Source organism: Pseudophryne corroboree, chromosome 9 (assembly GCF_028390025.1).
Source record: "Pseudophryne corroboree isolate aPseCor3 chromosome 9, aPseCor3.hap2, whole genome shotgun sequence".
Taxonomy (NCBI): Eukaryota; Metazoa; Chordata; class Amphibia; order Anura; family Myobatrachidae; genus Pseudophryne; species Pseudophryne corroboree.
This window is the reverse complement of record NC_086452.1, coordinates 466122193-466135582: the sequence shown is the minus strand read 5'-3', so window position 1 is coordinate 466135582 and position 13390 is coordinate 466122193.

Below are 13390 nucleotides of genomic sequence, written 5' to 3'. Positions count from 1 at the left end.
CACACTTGCACAGCGTTTTTCACCTCCCCCTGTAGGCTGCGACTACCTGATCGCAGGGCAGCAAAAAAAACGCAGCCTAGCTATCAGATCTCAATTACCCCCAGAGACATTATGTGCAGCACCCAGCTCCTGTCACTGTGTAGGAGCCAGCACCGCCCACACACTGGTCCCCGGGTGCCGCCCACATCTCCGGGATCCTTGGAGTGATGAAACGGAGGTTCGGGATGCAAGGCCACGCCCCCTGACTGCAATGCCATGCCCCCTTTTTACAGGTGCACGGCCGCACACACTGCATTCCCCCCTTTCCTTCCCCCTGCTCCGGGTGTCGCTACTGGCAGTGATGCCTCTGCATCAATGGTAAAATACCGAAGCCAGAATCCCGACAAGGATCACCATCCCAGCGCTGGGAATCCCGACCGCCGGGATCCTGAACGAGTGTGGACTGGGATGCAAAGCCGGTAAGCTGCGGGGGGAAGGTTAGGTGCCGGCTGCGGGGAGGGAGGGTTAGGGGGGGTATTGGGGTAATGTAAGTATACTTACCTTCCCCATGTCGGGGATCTAAGCATCGGGATGCCGCGGTTGGTTCCAACCACCGGCATGTACTTCCCAACGCCTGTATATATGACATTTGGTAGATGGCCCACTGTAGGCTACAGGCAGTGGTGCAAGTATGGCGGTACAGGCCGATACTGCGTACCATTAAGAAATTGGATGGCGGTATGCAGTACTGCCGGTCCGACCAACTTGCCGCCTCTATTAGTTTATACTGCACCACCGAGCACTGTAGTCGTCGACGCTCTTTAAACTGCCTCCGGCCTGCTGCTGCAGCTGCCCCTCGGTTACCGTGACAACCACGCAGTGGTTCACCGACGGCTCACCTGCCTCCACCTGCTTAGATTAGGAACGCTCCACTCCAGCTCCCCTGGGTCCTAGCTCCTTTGTAGAACAGCCTCTCAGGATCTGTAGTTGCCAGTGTTCCAGTGTTACCAGCAGACTACAAGTCCCATGATGCACTGCGAGTGACTGAAGAAACGGCAAACGGCATCGGAGACTGATGGCCTTTCACAGTAAGGAGCTGAAGCTAACCTAGGCTTTGGAGAGCACCTACATATATATATTGTGTTTTGGTTTTGGCTTGGTTTTGCCAAAACCACCCGGTCGTGTTTTGGTTTTGGTTTTGGATCTGGATGATTTTTGGAAAAATAATATAAAAACAGCTAAAATCACAGAATTTGGGGGTAATTTTGCTCCTACGGTATTATTAACCTCAATAACAATCTTTTCCACTCATTTCCAGTCTATTCTGAACACCTCACACCTCACAATATTGTTTTTAGGCCTAAAAGTTGCAACAAGATAGCTGTACAGTATGACTAAGCTAAGCGACACAAGTGTGCGGCACAAACAACTGGCCCATCTAGGAGTGGCACTGCAGTGTCAGACAGGATGGCAGATATAAAAAAAAAGGCCCCACGCAGCACATGATGCAAAGAAGAAAAAAAGGTGCACCGAGGTTGCTGTATGACTAAGCTAAGCGACACAACCACCTGGCCCATCTAGTAGTGTCACACAGTGGCTGAATGTCGAGAGTGGGCCACAATTGTTCGGTCCACTGACAGCATTTCCAGCACGCTCCAGTCACTTTAAAAAAAAAAATGCAATTGGTGGACTTATACGGCAGTACCCCAGGACTAATACAGCAGTACCCCTGGACTCATACGGCAGTGTCACACAGGATGGCACTTTTCAAAAACTAGGCCCCAAACAGCACCTCATGCAAAGATGTTGAAGAGGTGCAATGAGGTAGCTGTATGACTAAGCCAAGCTACACAAACAATTCCAACGCACGTCTAACATCAACATAAGTGTCAAGGCCTCAGTTATGAGGGCTTCCATCGTCATGTGAAGCTGAACCACTAGTCATGAACATAGGCCAGGGCCTCAGCCGTTCCTTGCCACTCCGTGTCGTAAATGGCATATTGGCAAGTTTACGTTTCTCCTCAGACGATTTAAATTTCTTTTTTGGTTCTTTTTACTGAACTTTGGCTTTTTGGATTTTACATGCCCTCTACTATCACATTGGGCATCGGCCTTGGCAGACGATGTTGATGGCATTTCATCGTCTATGTCATGGCTAGTGGCAGCAGCTTCAGCACTAGGAGAAAGTGGTTCTTCTTGACCTTTCCCTATTTTCTCCTCAAAATTTTTGTTCTCCATTATTTTTTGGGAGTTATAAGAGACAATGGCCCTCATACCGCAATTAGCGGAAAATCGCTGCGATGCGAAGAAAATTACAGAGCGAACAACTCGGAATGAGGGCCAATATGCGTCACAGGAATGACTGGAATTACTGATGACACAGGACACTACCAATGGTCTGATGCAGCATAACAGGTTGTTATAACTGTTATACTGCAGCAGTGGATATATATATAGCAGCATCGTATATCGCCACTGCAATTACTGATGATACGGGACACACACTACCACTGGTCTGATGCAGCCCAGCAACTTTTTAATAATAATATAATTGTAAGTAATTTGTTATACTGCAGCAGTTGATATATATAGCAGCAGCGTATATCGTCACTGGAATTACTGATGACACAGGACACTGGATATATGGCAGCAGAGAACACCAACACTGTGACTGTCTGGACTGATGCAGCACAAAACACTGAGTGACTACACTGGACTGGACTGCACAACACCGCCCCACTTTACAGCTACACTGGATATATGGACTGGACTGAGCAGCACAACACTTGTCACCTCACTTTCCCGCCCAAATAAACAAAAACTGAGCACACTGAATAGTACACGTCCTCTCACTCTCCGAGACTGGAGTGAAAATGGCCACGACGCGCAGCTCCTTATATGGAATCCAAATCCCGCGAGAATCCGAAAGCGGGATGATGACGTTTTGCCGAGTTTGAAGTTTCTGAGTCAAGAGGGAAGATCCGAGCCTGGCTCGGAACCGGATTCGGATCTCAGAGAACCGAACCCGCTCATCTCTAATATATATACACAACGAATGGTAGCTGGCACTCGTGGAGACTAAAAAACCAGGTGACACAGCATTTTATGAAAACATTTCAGGGATTAACCCTTTGATTAAAAGGTTAATCCCTGATATGTATGACTTTCTGAAAGACAGGGCACCGGAGCATTTATTCATTTTATTGCATGTGGAGTGCTGAACACAATTGGTATATATATATATATATATATATATACAGTATTAGTGTGTATGTATATATGTATATATATATATATATAGAGAGAGAGAGAGAGAGAGAATGTGCACTGTAAAGCCACTCCCTTTATCCAGTCATGAAAATTGTGAGCGGGGATTGCTGGTACAGGGCACTGAAATGTCTAGTTACGGCTCTGGGGGGATACACAGCAAAGAACAGCCCGGCCGCCCGCTAGCACTCCGGCTCCTTCCTCTGACCACACAATGGCGGGGAGATGCTCGGCTGTGGGAAAAGGATAACGGGAGGTTGGCGGCTCTGGGATTTTAGGAATGAGGAGGACTGGGAAGTTGCTCTGTCCCCACCCCCACTTCCAGGCTGAGACGTCTGACATGCGGGGCTGTCCAGATGGATTAAATTGTCAGGCTCTGCAAGCCTCATACAGAAATCAGAGGTGAGACTGTGAGAGTGGCTGGCTGCAGGTGAACAGGGGCAGGCTGAGAGACACAGTGATGGGGTGGGGGGGGGTATTCTGAGAGCCACAGTGAGGGAGGGTAGGCTGAGAGACACAGAGTGAAGGAGGGGTTGGGGGGGCTGAGAGACAGGCCGAGAGATGGAATTAAAGGGGGCAAGCTGAGAGACACAGATTTAAAGGGGGCAGGCTGAGAGCATTGGGGGAGATGACGATGGGGCTGAGAGTAGCGGGGGAAGAAGACAATGTGGCTGAGAAATGAGGGGGGTGTAGGTGATGGTGTGGCTGGAGATGCAGAGGGTAGAAGGTGACACAGGTGGCATGACTCTGGTTGAACCTCTGTTGTATGACGATAACTTTGGTTATATTCCTACACAAACAGCATCTTCCAGACCCTGTGATTTCCTACATGAATAGTGACTACCAACTGAAGACGCCGTCTGACCAGGGAGGAAACATTTCTTCAAAGGTTCCCCATGTCATGTTGACATGCCCCTATTTTCAGAGGCCATACCCTTTGTGGCATGTGGGCACTCCCCCCCTCCCTTTTTTGTCATGCGCCAACAGTACAGCTAAGACTTTTTTCTTACTTGCACCACTGGCTACAGGGAGCAGAGAGCTGGTATAGTGCGTTGGCCCAGATTTATCAAGCCTTGCAGAGTGATCAATTGCATGGTGATAAAGTACCAGGCTAGGCTAGGCATGTTTATAGGCTAGGCATGTTTACTTTGGAAAAGAGGAGACTAAGAGGGGACATGATCAACATCTACAAATATATAAGGGGTCAATACACAGAGCTTGGGAGGGACCTGTTTTCTATAAGATCAGCACAGAGGACACGTGGTCACTCGCTTAGTTTAGAGGAGAGGAGTTTCCGCACATTGAGGTGAAAAGGTTTTTTCACAGTAAGGACAATACGTGTTTGGAATTCCCTGCCTGAGAGAGTAGTAACTGCGGACTCAGTCAACACCTTTAAGAATGGGTTAGACAAATTCCTATTGGATAAAGATATTCAGGGTTATGGTGCGTAGGCACGCATTATAGTTACTATAACTAGTCCTAACATAAAAATAACTAGTCCTATAATAAGACTGCATAGGAGACCACAAATAGGTTGAACTCGATGGACAATTGTCTTTTTTCAACCTTTGTTACTATGTTACCAGCCAACCAGCTCCTATCTGTCATTTATCAAACACAGCCTGTAACATGGCAGTTAGGAGCTGATTGGTTGCTACTTTACCACCGTACAATTTACCACTCTCATAGTCATAGTACAAACCAGCACAGGCTATTTAACACGTTACACGCCAGCTTGTGAGTATTTGGGGGGCGGACTGATGATTTATAGGCTAAATTACCTTTAGTAGATATGGTGGTTAGGAAATTGGCATATAAATCATAAACAATTGATGCGTTACACTATTGGGGCAGGTCGCCCTTTAGTAGACTCCGACACAAGCATTATTGGAAAAACAAAACGGAACAACACTGCGACAATAAAATATGTATTACTGTTATAACTATAATGCTATTATCACTGTACATGGCAGAAAGACAGTGTGGAGCTTTATTCCCATCGTTCATAGAGAGGCATTATACTGTATAGTGTCAGTATCTAACATAAGGAAACATTAGCAAATCTCCAGGTAAGACACATCGTTATAATACTTCCCAACCTCATCAATTATATGTTCCATGTTTTGTCTGCTAACACGCAACCTCTTCGTATTAAACACACAACATAATGACTAAAAAACAAGTGCATTGATATATTTAATAAGGAGTAACAGCAAACATCCTGTTGGGAAGAGAAATAAACATATTGTGGGATTGTATAAATCAACACTAAATTAATATGTGCCTACAGCAAGGTGTAACGCAATTTTGTTTGTTAAATGCCAAGGGAACGGCAGAAGCCAACAGCTTCTAGGAGTAAAACAGACATAGAAAATATAGTGGAAATTGATTTTCCCATAATGATGTATTTATAACTAGCATTTTGTGCAGAATGAGCTGCTTTCCAGGATGGTGAATGTAAAAAATATCTCTCCTCACTGATATATTTTACATGCTGGAAGTACTCTCTCCCTGGTGCCATCCCGCTCCTGTATCGTTTCCTGTTGTGTAAGCTGCTGATTGCTTTCAGATGAGCCGCTGTGGTCAATCAAAGGTGAAGGTGGTAATAACTAGTGATGAGCGAGGTTCGGTTTTACTCGGTTTTACTCGGTTCTCAAAACGGCATCTTATTGGCTATCCAAAACACGTGACATCCGTGAGCCAATAAGATGCCGTTTTGAGAACCGAGTAAAACCGAGTAAAACCGAGTAAAACCGAATCCGCTCATCACTAGTAATAACAGAAGAATTAAAGGTGTTCCAGTAGATGCAGGGAGACCCACCGTGCGAGCCGGCTCGGAGATTATAAATCCTATTGTTCAAATAAGGAGATTTATGGTAAGAACTTACCTTTGTTAAATCTCTTTCTGCAAGGTACACTGGATTCCACAGGGAATAACATCAGGGTGTAGAGTAGGATCTTGATCCGAGGCACCAACAGGCTAAAGCTTTGACTGTTCCCAAGATGCTCAGCGCCGCCTCCTCTATAACACCGCCTCCAGGCACTGGAGCTCAGTTTTGTTAACCAGTCCAGTGCAGTAGCAGGTAAAAGAGACAACAACCGTTAGTAGCCACATACACCACATTCTCACGACAGGTGAAGGTATCAGCGGCTAATGCCATACCAACCCAAAGAAGCTAAGTGCGTCAGGGTGGGCGCCCTGTGGAATCCAGTGTACCTCGCAGAAAGAGATTTAACAAAGGTAAATTCTTACCATAAATCTCCTTTTCTGCAGTGGGGTACACTGGTATTCCACAGGGAATAACATCGGGGATGTCCTAAAGCAGTTCCTCATGGGAGGGGACGCACTGAAGCGGACACAAGAACCCGGCGTCCAAAAAAAGCATCCTGGGAGTCGGAAGTATCAAAGGCATAGAACCTAATGAACGTGTTCACTGAGGACCACATAGCCGCCTTGCACAATTGTTCTAAGGACGCACCACGGCGGGCCGCCCAAGAAGGTCCAACAGACCGAGTAGAATGGGCCTTGATAGTAGCAGGAGCTGGAAGTCCAGCCTGCACATAAGCTTGTGAAGCAAAAGGTTGTTTGCCTGCACCGCTATGAATAATTTTATTGTATAATGTTAAACCAACAGTTTCAAAATAATCATAAACATGATGTAGTGAGAAAAATTTCTATATATGTTGGTGGTGCAACCCCAGAGGTGTTAATATAGTTATAGAAAGAGAGAGTAGTCCCTACAAAGAAATAGGGAACATAAGAAAACATAAGCTTGTGCAAACACCATTTTAATCCATCTGGTCAAGGACTGCTTATTCGCAGCCCATTTATGAAAACCAAAAAGAACAAGGGAGGCGGTTCTCTTCACATAGATACGGAGAGCCCTACCACATCCAAAGACCGTTCTTTGGAGGACAGATCAGGAGAGATAAAGGCTGGAAGCACAATCTCTTGGTTAAGGTGGAAAGATGACCCCACCTTAGGTAGATAACCAGGGCGAGTTCGAAGAACCGCACGGTCACGGTGAAAAATCAGAAAGGGAGACCAACAGGATAAGGAACTCAAGTCCGAAATCCTTCTAGCAGAGGCAATAACCAACAAAAACAAGACCTTAAGCATAAGTAATTTAAGGTCCAACGACTCAAGAGGTTCAAACAGAGACTCTTGTAGGGCATCCAGAACAACCGACAAATCCCAAGGAGCCACAGGAGGAACATAGGGAGGTTGAATTCGTAAAACACCCTGAGTGAAGGTATGAATATCAGGCAGAGTCGCAATTTTTCTCTGAAACCACACCGAGAAGGCTGAAATATGAACCTTGAGGGAGGCCAGATGAAGGCATGAGTCGAGGCCCTGTTGCACACTATAGATTGATATAGTTCGATACAGTGTACATATAGCGCGGAGTATATATTTTTTTCTCCCTGTTGCAGAAACGCCAAAAGCTTGGCAGTACTGAACCTGTATGCATCAAAATTCTTAGCAGCACACCAGGTGAAGTAAGAATTCCAGACAATAATAAATCCTACTCGAAGCTGGTTTACGGGCTTTCAACATTGTTTGAATGACTGCCTCAGAAAAACCTTTGGCCCTCAGAACTGAAGCTTCAAGAGCCACGCCGTCAAAGCCAGTCAGGCCAAATCCTGGTGGACACAGGGGCCCTGAACGAGGAGGTCTGGGCATTGTGGAAGCAGAAGAGGACGCTCCATCGAGAGACCCTACAGGTCTGAGAACCAATGCCATCTGGGCCACGCTGGAGCGATCAGAAGTAGGATTCCTCCTTCTTGCTTGATCTTCCTTATTACCCTGGGCAGGAGTGACCCTGGAGGGAACATGTACGGCAGCTGAAAGTTCCATGGAATTGCCAGTGTGTCCACGAACGCTGCTTGAGGATCCCTTGTTCTTGCTCTGAAGACTGGAACCTTGTGATTGTGTCGAGATGCCATCAGGTCTACATTTGGTATGCCCCACTTGTCCACTAGGAGTTGAAATACTTCTGGATGAAGGCTCCACTCTCAGGCGTGTACGTCCTGTCGACTGAGGAAGTCCGCTTACCAGTTGAGGACCCCCGGAATGAACTCTGACAATATGGCTGGCAGATGGCGTTCCACCCATTAAAGAATCTTTGACACTTCCAACATTGCCATGCGGCTTCGAGTGCCACCTTGATGATTTATGTACGCCACCGTGGTGGCGTTGTCTGACTGTACTTGAACAAGCCTGTTCTGTACCAGAGGCAGGGCCAGTTTCAAAGCATTGAACACTGCCTGCAACTCTGGAATGTTTATCGGGAGGACAGATTCCTCCCTGGTCCATCGACCCTGAAGAGAGTGTTGCTCCAACACAGACTGGCATCCGTCGTGAGAAGAACCCAGTTGGAAATCCAGAAGGGACGACCCCTGCTCCATCAGGCTCTACCCACTGTGTCCACCATCAAGCTCCCTCCTCTGTGTCCTCCAACAGGCTCCCCCATCTCTGTCCACCATCAGGCTGCACCCTCTGTGTGCACCATCAGGCTCCCCCCTCTGTGTCCACCGTCAGGCTCACACCTCAGTGTTCACCATCAGCCTCCACCCTCTGTGCCAACCATCAGGCTCTCCCCTCTGTGTTCACCATCAGGCTCCCCCCTCTGTGTTCACCATCAGGCTCCCCCCTCTGTGTCCACCATCAGGTTCCCCCCTCAGTGTCCACCATCAGCCTCCACCCTCTGTGTTCACCATCAGGCTCCCCCCTCTGTGTCCACCATCAGGTTCCCCCATCTATGTCCACCATCAGGCTCTCCACTCTGTGTCCAACATCAGGCTCCCCCCTCTGTGTCCACCATTAGGCTCCCCCCTCTGTGTTCACCATCAGGCTCCCCCCTCTGTGTTCACCATCAGATTCCCTCCTCTGTGTTCACCATCAGGTTCCCCCATCTGTGTTCACCATCAGGCTCCCCTCTCTGTGTTCACCATCAGGCTTCCCCATCTGTGTTCACCATCAGACTCCCCCCTCTGTGTTACCATCAGGTTCCCCCATCTGTGTTCACCATCAGGCTCCCCCCTCTGTGTCCACCATCAGGTTCCCCCCTCAGTGTCCACCATCAGCCTCCACCCTCTGTGTTCACCATCAGGCTCCCCCCCTCTGTGTCCACCATCAGGTTCCCCCATCTGTATTCACCATCAGGTTCCCCCATCTGTATTCACCATCAGGCTCCCCATGACCAACATCAGCTCCCTCCTCTTGGTTTTTAATTACAACCCAGTCCAGCCCAACCCATACTAACCTCCAGCAGCCTGTTGCATGATGAGGATGCGGCTGCCACTGTCTGCTCTGTTGATGTGGGCGGCTTGGCTCCTCTTCACAGTGTTAAGCGGCATGACATCATGATGTCATGCCACAGCGCTGCCCAGAACAAAACCAACTTTATTGTGCCGCCCACTGGCGGCTGTGATGGATGTGATGGATCTGCCGGTGCTGCCTCCAGCTGCAGGCTCTAACTCTCCTGGAGTTTGTCCCAATTTCATGTCAGACAGTGTCCTGCCAGTGGTAGGGGGTACAGCGTGCCGGTGACTAATTTCCTAATGGTACGCCGTACCGCCCCATAATGCCTTAATTGCACCACTGGTCCATAGCAACTGATCAGCATCTAGCTAGCATTTATCAACTACAAAATGATAAGTACAGTAGAACCGGACTGGGCACTATGGGGAACTTCTCCACTGGTTCACTATTGAGAACGTTGCCTCCATTTTACCCACAGAAACACCTGGGGGTATATTTAGTAAGCTCCCGATTTTGACGAGATGGTGTTTTTTCTTCAAAGTGTCATCTCGGGAATTTACTAAACTCAAATCACGGCAGTGATGAGGGCATTCGTATTTTTTTGGAAGTCCTAGGATAAAAATACGAATGAATACACCATCGGTCAAATACGCCTTGAATTTGGTAGAAATCGGTCATTTACTAAAAAGTGCAATTCACAAACACTGCCGACAATAGCCAAACACTGCCGTGAAAAAATACAAATCGTGAAAAAGTGCTAAAATAAAACAGACCTGCTTTTTTTTACCGTGTTCGGATAGGCATGCACGGATCCATGAGATCCGTGCATGTTTTTCAGTGGGAACGGGTGGGAAAGTGTTAATTTAAAAAAAAAAATGCGTGGGGTTCCCCCTCCTAAGCAAAACCAGCCTCGGGCTCTTTGAGCCGGTCCTGGTTGTAAAAATATGGGAAACAAAGTGACAGGGGTTCCCCCATATTTAAACAACCAGCACCGGGCTCTGTGCCTGGTCCTGGTTCCAAAAATACGGGGGACAAAAAGCGTTGGGGTCCCCCGTATTTCTGAAACCAGCACCGGGCTCCACTAGCCAGATACATAATGCCACAGCCGGGGGACACTTTTATATTGGTCCCTGCGGCCCTGGCATTACATACCCAACTAGTCACCCCTGGCCGGGGTACCCTGGAGGAGTGGGGACCCCTTCAATCAAGGGGTCCCCCCCCCTCCAGCCACCCAAGGGCCAGGGGTGACGCCCGAGGCTGTCCCCCCCATCCAAGGGCTGCGGATGGGGGGCTGATAGCCTTTTTGTCAAAATTTTAATATTGTTTTTAGTAGCAGTACTACAAGTCCCAGCAAGCCTCCCCCGCAAGCTGGTACTTGGAGAACCACAAGTACCAGCATGTGGTGGAAAACCGGGCCCGCTGGTGCCTGTAGTACTACTACTAAAAAAATACCCCTATAAAAACAGAAGACACACACCTTGAAAGTAAAACTTTAATTCATACATCCACACCTCCATATACACATACTTACCTTATGTTCACACGAGGGTCGGTCCTCTTCTCCATGTAGAATCCATGGGGTACCTGTTGGAAAAATTATACTCACATAATCCAGTGTAGATGGGTCCTCCTCTGTTCAATTTGTAATCCACGTACTTTGCAAAATAAAAAAACAGATACACGACCACGCACTGAAAGGGGCCCCATGTTTTCACATGGGACCCCTTTCCCCGACTGCCAGGAACCCCCCCCTGACTTCTGTCTAAGAGGGTTCCTTCAGCCAATCAGGGAGCGCCACGTTGTGGCACCCTCCTGATTGGCTGTATGCTCCTGTAGTGTATGTCAGGCAGCACACGGCAGTGATACAATGTAGCGCCTATGCGCTCCATTGTAACCAATGGTGGGAACTTTGTGGTCAGCGGTGAGGTTACTTTCGGTCAACCGCTGACCACAAAGTTCCCACCATTGGTTACAATGGAGCGCATAGGCGCTACATTGTATCACTGCCGTGTGCTGCCTGTCATACAGTACAGGAGCACACAGCCAATCAGGAGGGTGCCACAACGTGGCGCTCCCTGATTGGCTGAAGGAACCCTCTTAGACAGAAGTCAGGGGGGGTTCCTGGCAGTCGGGGAAAGGGGTCCCATGTGAAAACATGGGGCCCCTTTCAGTGCGTGGTCGTGGATCTGTTTTTTTATTTTGCACAGTACGTGGATTACAAATCGAACAGAGGAGGACCCATCTACACTGCATTATGTGAGTATCATTTTTCCAACAGGTACCCCATGGATTCTACATGGAGAAGAGGACCGACCCTCGTGTGAACATAAGGTAAGTATGTGTATATGGAGGTGTGGATGTATGAATTAAAGTTTTACTTTCAAGGTGTGTGTCTTCTGTTTTTATAGGGGTATTTTTTTAGTAGTAGTACTACAGGCACCAGCGGGCCCGGTTTTCCACCACATGCTGGTACTTGTGGTTCTCCAAGTACCAGCTTGCGGGGGAGGCTTGCTGGGACTTGTAGTACTGCTACTAAAAACAATATTAAAATTTTGACAAAAAGGCTATCAGCCCCCCATCCGCAGCCCTTGGATGGGGGGGACAGCCTCGGGCGTCACCCCTGGCCCTTGGGTGGCTGGAGGGGGGGGGACCCCTTGATTGAAGGGGTCCCCACTCCTCCAGGGTACCCTGGCCAGGGGTGACTAGTTGGGTATGTAATGCCAGGGCCGCAGGGACCAATATAAAAGTGTCCCCCGGCTGTGGCATTATGTATCTGGCTAGTGGAGCCCGGTGCTGGTTTCAGAAATAAGGGGGGACCCCTACGCTTTATGTCCCCCATATTTTTGGAACCAGGACCAGGCGCAGAGCCCGGTGCTGGTTGATTAAATATGGGGGAACCCCGGTCACTTTTTCCCCCATATTTTTTCAACCAGGACCGGCTCAAAGAGCCCGAGGCTGGTTTTGCTTAGGAGGGGGGACCCCACGCATTTTTTTTAAAGATTTTTTAACAATGTTTAATTTTTTACGAAAGGTGCACAATGAAGCCCAGCACGGATCTCACAGATCCGGCCGAGATTCATTGTGTTAAAGTCAGCAGTGTTTTACAATTCACTCCCGTAAAACACTGCCAAAAAATACGAATGACATCGACATCGGTAAATACGAAAATGCAGAATACGACAGCTTAGTAAATTAGTCGTAATAAATTCAAAAAGTTGCAGTTTTACACTTTCGATGTCATTCGTGATTGAACTTTAACCTCATTCGGGAAAATACGATTTTTAGTAAATATACCCCCTGGTGTCACACTACTGGGGTTACCTACCAACACCAGCCAATGGAGACTGCACCCTAGTTAACCAGCTGTGACTCATGCAGCAACCGTGACCGCAGGGGCATAAGTTCATACTAGGCGCCCTTAGGTGAGATAGAAGGTGTTGCGCCCCCTCCCCCACCCACCCCCAGTGGCTACGGCTTGCACTAGTGCTCACATACATAACACAGCTGAATGAGCAAAGAAGGAAGTAATGTGATCACAATGCGATGACATTACTTCTCAGTGGTTGCCCGGGATTGGCTCCTATTGAGGCTCCTGTGCCAGTGACTCACCAATGGTACATCTGGGAGAATAAAGACTCCTTATTGCCCCTAATTGATTATTTTCAGGTGATGGCTCCAAATGATAATAAATAGAGCTCTAAAACTTTTACTTTAACAATTAGTTCAAACCCTTAAAAATTCTGTTCTCCTTTCTTTCATTATAGAAGGCACAACAGCAGAGCTGTAGCTCACTATGGCCCTAATTTAGCACGGATCGTTAATCTGAGAAATTTCAGTTGTCTGCAAGTAGAAAGGTGCTGCCCTGACAGAAAGAAAAAA